Source organism: Lygodium microphyllum, chromosome 15 (assembly GCF_053477565.2).
Source record: "Lygodium microphyllum isolate KBCC chromosome 15, Lygodium_microphyllum_v1.1.10, whole genome shotgun sequence".
NCBI classification, from domain to species: domain Eukaryota; kingdom Viridiplantae; phylum Streptophyta; class Polypodiopsida; order Schizaeales; family Lygodiaceae; genus Lygodium; species Lygodium microphyllum.
In genome coordinates, this window is record NC_141149.1 from 137,669,640 (window position 1) to 137,676,951 (window position 7,312).

The following is a 7,312-nucleotide window of genomic DNA, read 5'->3' on the forward strand; positions in this document are numbered from 1 at the left end:
ATTCCCAACAGTTGGAGATACTGTATTTTCATGCCCTCTGTTTGCCTAGCAGATACTTGGTCCTGATGGAAAGGATGTGTTGTCTCCAATTTTTTCAAAATCCTCCTAAAAACTTTGTAGATGAATCCTTATCTATGGATCGATTCCGACAACATCAATCTTTTAAGAGGGATCATCTTCATTGATACCTTTCTAATGTATGGTGCAAGCTTTTTAATGCCAAACTCTCTTTTTGAAGAAGTCATTCAGATGGTTGTGTTGTGTATTAGTGTTTGTGTTGTGAGTTCATTTATGTCAAACGAACGTGGTGGTTTCCTATTGGATCTTGTGTACGAGCTATGTTTTGGAGATTTGTCGAGTTGGGGTCGTGGTTGGAGAGTTGAAGCTGATGCTGAAGAAGAAGAAGCAAACTCTTATATCCTTTACAAATTTGTGGTGATTTTTTTTAGTTTGATAAGAGGTGTTAATGTATAAAGGGTTTTCCTTTCTTTGTATTTTTATATCCGAAACAGGTTTAAGTTGGGGTCGTGGTGGATGGATTCTTTTGTGAAAAGATATTGAAGATCAAAGTTGAGCTTTTCAATGAACTTGTATTCCCTTTTTCCTGGGTCGCGAGGACGCTTCCTTATTAAGTGTGGGGATATGTTGAGTGTTGAAATGACTTGTTTTTTGGATGATTTTTGTTGTTTTTGAGAGCTGAATGATTGATTTTATGGGATGATTGATTGGTTTAGAAGTGGTTTGAGAGTGTTTTGGACGATATTGATTGTGTTTTGGAAGATCATGATGTTTGTTGGTGGTTCTGTGATGTTCTGATAGGTTCTGATTGGTTCTGTATACCTTCTGTTTTGGTCTGTTTTGATCTGATTGTCTTCTGTAAGGAGGGATGGAGTATTGATTGATGAAGAATGAGATATTGTGAAAGCTTAGTGAATGTTTTGTGAGAGTTTGGAATGGTTTGAGAGTGAGTTATGAGGTTTTGATAACCTTCTGTAACCTTCTGTAGGTCTTCTGTAGAGCTTCTGCTTCTGTTCTGTTTCTGTTCTGTTCTGTACTGTAGCTGTTCTGGTACTGTTCTGTAGACTGTTCTATAAGTGTTCTGTGGAATGTATGTGTGACTTTTGGGAAAGTTTTCTAGCCTTGAAAAGAGGTGAATACAAGTGCAAAAGAGCTGAAAGAAGTGGAAGAAGTAGCTGCTGAAGACTCAAGAGAAGACTAGAGTGAAGTGACAGTAGTGAGCTGTGAAGAGACACTGTAGTGGCTCTGGTGACCCTTCATATCAGACATACCTCTTGGGAGGGGTATCCACGACCTAAGAGTGATTATTGAGAGTGATTTTGAGAGATTGTAGTGAGGATATGATGTATTATTGATGGAGTGAGAGAGAGAGAGTCAGAGATAGCCAATTCTACTGAAACAGAGTGATTGTATATGAGAGATTGAGAGAGAAGACTATGAAGATATTGAAGATGAATACTATGTGATGTATTTCCATTCAAAGATGGTGTACTTCTTTGCTTTCTTTTTTCTATTGATGGATTTTATGAAGATGTTGAAGAATATGGTTGATTCTATTAAAACCGTGGGAGATTTACATGATGCTGCATGAAGATTTGTTGTGCCTGGTGTTCTTTTCTTCATTGTGATCATATGAAACATGATAAACAAGCTTGTTGATGTTACAAGATAGATTTTCTTGCAAGAGAATTCCCTTTTCCTTGGTGTTCCTCTCAGGGCTCCACTCATGCTGTGGAGTTGCGATCCGCATGTAGTTGTTGCCATTAGGTACCCTATTGTCCCAAAAATTGGCGTCAGGTATGCTTCCATTTTCCAATGCACCTATGAGATGGGCCTCCACAATCACTACACACATCATTATGTTTGGTGCTCTACAAAATAAGGGTTCCTTCTTGCACCTATGCCACCAGATGGGTCGGGTCGCACTAATGCACCATCAACTGTGCACGCTAGCATACTCCTTCTAAACCAATCCTTTTGTTAGTTTCTAAACCGCGTGTGAGATATGGGTTTCAATCATTCTTCTCAATTGATGTGTGTTATGGGGCGAGCGACTAAATTCTCAGTCCAATACGAGTGATTGTTAAGATTGAGTGATGCATTCTTTTCGATCGACGGCTTACCGGATCTTCATTAACAACACTATCTCCATGGGTACTGATGCATGGTCCTTGCCATGTCTCAAGTGTGCTGTGGTGAGCCTTGGTACCTCCTATGGATGACTTCGACTCCCCAATGCATATCAACGATCTCCATCAACCAACTAAATGGACCAAGTATTTCTAACCCTACCACTTATGTTCATTTATGCGCATGTCATGTTTTAAGTGTGGGGATATATGGGTATGGGTCATGTTCAAGTGTTAGGCTCCTATCATGGGTCATGATCCATTTATGTCTAACACTTGATGGTCATGTGAACCCCCTATTTGCTGTCGAATATGCCCAACACATTGTCCGTGCCATCCCTCACATTCCCTTGCCCAGTTTTGCTTTTTATGACATCTTCATTTGATGCCCAAAACTTTTTGAATTAAAATTTCTGTCTAGTTTTTTATTTTTCGTCACCTGCATGTTGTGCATGGCCTATTTTTGCCTCAAAACATGTGCACATTCACCGTGTTGCATTTGCCCGCCCCAGGTTCTCCCCCACCCCTGGTCATTCCCGTCAATGCAAATTTTTTTACCCCCCGTCCACATTGGTGCTGTGAGGGATGGGGGGCACACTTTCTTTTTAAATGAAAATTATTACAAAATAATTTTTAATTAACAAACCGTTTTTAAATTTAAAAAAACAAATATTTCCCCTCCTCAATCATCTATCCTCGTCCCTCCCCTCCTTCCTTCTTTTTCTCTCCCTCTCTCTTTCTCCCTCCTCGAACCCCCTCTGTGCGCTTTCTTCCCTCTTGCCTTCTTCCTGCCCCTCGTCCCCCCCCCTTCTTCCTCCTCTTCCCTCCCCCCCCCTTCCTCCTCCTTTCTCTCCTTCCTTCTTCCTCCTTCCGCCATCTCCCCCTTCCCCCCTCTTTCCTCCTTCCTCCTTCTCCTCCTCCTCCCCCTTCCTTCCCTCTTCCTCATCCCCCTCTTCATCTGGCAGCTGCTAGCACCGCGCTGTGCCGCACCGCCCCTCCCCTCCTTTGCGTGGCCGCCTGTGGTATATGCGGCTACTCCCCCACCTCCAATCTACCGCCACTCATCTTCGTCTCCCACACCTGCCACCACTCCTACTACCCTCGTCCACCCATCTCCCCCCCCCCCCCCCTCCCCCGTCCCCACCCGCGACCACTCCTACTACCCCCCACCCACCCTGTCCCCCCATCCCCACTTGCCACCTCTCCGCTACCCAACCCTGCCCAACACCACACACTCCTAACCTACCTGCCCACCCCTACTCCCTTGACACCCCCCCTTACTCATAACCTCCCCACCTTGTCCCCCTATCCCCACTTGCCACCACCCCCTACCCAAGCCTACCCAACCACCCACTCCTAAGCTGCTTGTCCACCCCTACTCCCTTGACCCTCCCCACCCAAGCCTAACCAGCCACCCAAACCCACCTTTCCAAGCCCCCACCCCTAAACTTATCCACCACCCCCCAACACTTTTGCAGCCCCCGTTCACCCCCAACATCCAACCATACATTTTTATACCAAACCCCCCCCCCCTCACATTTTGGGTTACCTCCTCGTGTGAACACCCTTCTACAAGCCCTGTATCACAAGTAGGTTGATTCTGTGCGTCTCGTTTGTGTGAAAAATGTGCATTTGATCGTGTTTGAGGATATGTGTTGTACACCTCCATTCACGTACAAGGACGTTTGTCTCATTTCAATCATGTCGTTGAGTTGTCATTCACATGCAGTTGTTGCCATCATGTACCCTGTTGTCCTGACAATTTGTGTCAAATATGTTTCCATTTTCCAATGTACATATGAGATGGGCCTCCACCATCACTACACACATCATTATGTTTGGTGCTCTACACAATAAGGGTTCCTTCTTACACCTATGCCACCAGATGGGTCGGGACGCACTGATGCACCATCAACTATCCATGCTAGCATACTACTTTAAACTCATCCATTTGTTTATTTCTAAACCAGGTGTGAGATATGGGTTTCAATCATTCTTCACAAGTGATGTGTGTTACGGTGCGAGCGACTAATCTCTCATTCCAATACGAGTGATTGTTGAGATTGAGTGATGTATTCTTCTCCATCGACGGCTTACCAGATCTTCATCAACAACACTATCTCCCTGGGTTTTGTTGCAGGGTCCTTGCCATGCCACAAGTGTGCTATGGTGAGTCTTCGTACCCCCTATGGATGACTTCGAGTCCCCAATGCATATCAACAATCTCCATCAACCAACTAAATGGACCAAGTATTTCTAACCCTCCCTCTTCTGTCCATTTATGTGCATGTCATGTTTTAAGTGTGGGGACATATGGGTATGGGTCGTGGTCAAGTGTTAGGCTCCTATCGATTAGTCAATTAAAGTGCAACAAAGAAACATCCCAACTTAAACTTAGTAAGAACAACAAGCCACATTTGAAGTCCTCTCGAAGTGGCAAAATTAAGGGCTAGAGTAGGCAAAGAAAAAGGTGAGTCAGTGGTGGGTGGTGGGACGAGAGGAATGTGGATGCACTATGAAATATGCCCACCCACTTTGCTCAAGCTGAGTGTGAAAAGAACATGATAGTTGAAAGAGCTCAAGTAATAGAGGCAATAATGTAGACTTAATAGCAAAGCTTCCCTAGCACACTGCTAGAAATGTGGGCACCATATGAGGATGACACAATAAAAAATTCTCAAGAAGAGGCTATAACTCACTAGGCAAGCACTTAAGCATAGTCTAGAGATAGGAATCCTACAATGGGAGCATAGGATGACAAGGGAACATCAGTTGCTATGACTTACGAAAACAAGACTCTCAAAAAATGAGCTAGAGATGATTATGATGGCCATCATTGAAGAATCCACTGAAACTACCATCACATCATGATCCTTTATACCTGAGATAGATTGGAAACTTGAAACCACCATCACGATCCTTTATACCTGAGATAGATTGGAAACCCAAAACCACAATCAAGATCCTTTACACTTAAGATAGATTGGGAACCCAAAGAACATGAGCAACAGTAATTCCCATAGCTAGAAACTACCATAGAGATGGAAAGGATACCCACTCGTCCGGAAGGAATCATGGAAGCCATGAAAATAATAACGAAGAGGGTAGAGAAAAGTAGAAGGAAACTCACTACCACATCTCAACTAGTTCCAAATATACCTTTTCCACAAAGACAGGAGCACATTCAATTAGTTTTGGGATAGGGAGCTCAACACTTGGGAGCAGTGGGAAGAACATGAATTTTCCATCCAGTTTTCCTTCAATTTCCCTCATGAACTCGAAGAGGTGCTACCAGTAATAGTGATGTAAAAAGTAACCCAAATGTTGTTAAGACTAGGGAAGAAATGGCTAGAGAAAAATACTCAAAACCTTGGATCATGGTAGTAAGAACCAATAGATTACTATCAAGACAACATATTTGAGGTACCAAAGATGGTAAAGGGTTACGAATCTCAACTAGCTCGGAGAAGGAACATCTTGGATGACAACATAGAAGCATGGGTAGCATTCTATATAGTTGATTACCTTTTGAGTGAGGAAATCCCACCTAAATGCCTTATGCTAGAGGTATGGAGTTGATTAGGACTTTGAAAAGCATTGCATGTATGATTTTCCCATTGTTTTCAATGTCAATGCAAACAAGCTAAAGGACATCCTTAGCTTCTGACTAGATTCCTTCTTTCAAACAATTTGTGGAGGATTTCTCAATTGCCTAGATCCCACTTTCATTACTACATATAATTATTTAACGTTACTTCTCCAACTACTCAACCATAAAAAGGAGGAAAAAGAAGAGGGTCTATGACCACTCTTCTTTGATGTGAATGAAGAGATAGACATGTGTGCCATAGTAAGGTTACTGCTTTGTGCTAAACTACTACCAACATATTGCTTTGAATTTCTAGAGGACATGAATGTTAGCCAATTCACCAATTGTGTAGCCACCTCTTCCTCCCATCAACACCCCTTGCCACAAGATCTACACTAAGAACCTACATGATGAGCAGAGCGTACTTGGAAAGATTGATGCAGCCACTCACCCGATCAACACTAAGAAATAAAAGAGAGCCACAATGAAGTCCTCATCATTTATTTGTACCATTATTTTGTTTTAGTGAAAATTAGGATAGAGATAAAAACACAAAAAAGGGAGGAAAAAGAAAAAGAAAAAGGAAAGATAGCCTCATACACAATAAAAGCATCTAGGGGCCCCTAACCCCTGGCCTTTCCCCACCTCATAGACTCACGGCACCTCAAGGGTAGGACATCTCGAGAATATCAATATGCTTATTATCTTGAGATTTTCGATGTATCACCCCTAACCCCAATTGGATTCTCAAGCGTGTGATAAGGCTTGATTGGGGTTTCGAACCATCTCCTAGTTATATTCACACGTGCATATCAATCATAGCATGTTAAGGTAGACATATCCATAAGGAGTGCACACATTCTTCTATGATGAGAGCTTAGCTTGAAGATTAGCTCGACTAAACCAACAACATCAATGGCCCACATCATTATGTTACCTCTCTTCTTTACCTCCAACCCCCTAGAGACTAAGAAAGAGCTATCCCATTCCAACCAAAATTGGCCTAAAATTATAATATTACTAGCAAATATCCTCTACACCACCAACTAATACGAGATACACATAAATCACACCAAATTATTGAGTGTCATGGGACTAGCACAACTCTAGGAGGGGGTATTGTTAACCTCTTTCAAGAAAGCACAACAAATAAAGCATGTAAAATAAGATAAAATCGTCAAAAATATAGAAGGACAAAAGAAGCAAAAATAGAGCAACTATTCAACACATAAAAGTTTTGGACAATAAGATTATTTGGAAATACTTTTGTAAAAGAGAGCTTGGATCGCTCCTATTCAAATTGCAAAATCCAAGTGAGGTGTGCACTCAAAGGGTTTTGGACTATCAAGTTAAAAAATAATTGTAAAATGTAAAATAGTGTATGCAAGATGAGAGAAGGCTAGTCTAAGTTAATGCAATGAGAGTGTGTCCAGGAAAACTGAGGCTATATATTAAAAACTAGAAATGAGTGGATAAGCTTATTCTTATGGTATGAAATCTTATGAGCTCTTTTCTTACTTCTTGCTTGTGAGGGAAGGAGGGAGGGAGGGAGGAAGAGAGATTGTGAGATAGAGTG

The 7,312-nt window shown here is 42.1% G+C and overlaps 1 non-coding gene across 1 annotated transcript; it reads left to right on the forward strand.

Moving 5' to 3' along the window:
- Window positions 1–522: 522 nt before the first annotated feature.
- Window positions 523–591, forward strand: LOC148025126 (small nucleolar RNA SNORD36). The gene has a single exon (XR_015693465.1). It is a non-coding gene; the product is annotated as a small nucleolar RNA SNORD36 (small nucleolar RNA).
- The last annotated feature ends 6,721 nt before the right edge of the window (window positions 592–7,312 follow it).